Here is a 429-nt window from a genome sequence, read left to right on the forward strand (position 1 = left end):
AGGCCAAGGCGGGCAGATCACCTGAAGTCAGGAGTTCGAGACCAGCTTGGCCAACACAGTGAAACCTGGTCTCTACTAAAAATACAAAAATTAGCTGGGTGTGGTGGCACATGCCTGTAGTCTCAGCTACTCAGGAGGCGGAGGCAGGAGAATCACTATCACTTGAATCCAAGAGACGGAGGTTGCAGTGAGCTGAGATGGTGCTATTGTACTCCAACTTGGGCAACAGTGCAAGACTCCGTCTCAAAAAAACCAAAGAAGGTAAGATTTCCATCTGCTAATGACTATTCATCTATTAGTGTATCTGATTATCTACCTCTCCTCCTTCTCCTCTGCCACTCTGTTTCATGGGGACAGGGACCACATTGAATTTTGCAGTAGCTTAGCAATTGGCACAGAGTTGACAATAAAATACTTTTTTTTTTTTTT

This window comes from Mandrillus leucophaeus, unplaced genomic scaffold (assembly GCF_000951045.1).
Source record: "Mandrillus leucophaeus isolate KB7577 unplaced genomic scaffold, Mleu.le_1.0 Scaffold272, whole genome shotgun sequence".
Lineage (NCBI taxonomy): Eukaryota > Metazoa > Chordata > Mammalia > Primates > Cercopithecidae > Mandrillus > Mandrillus leucophaeus.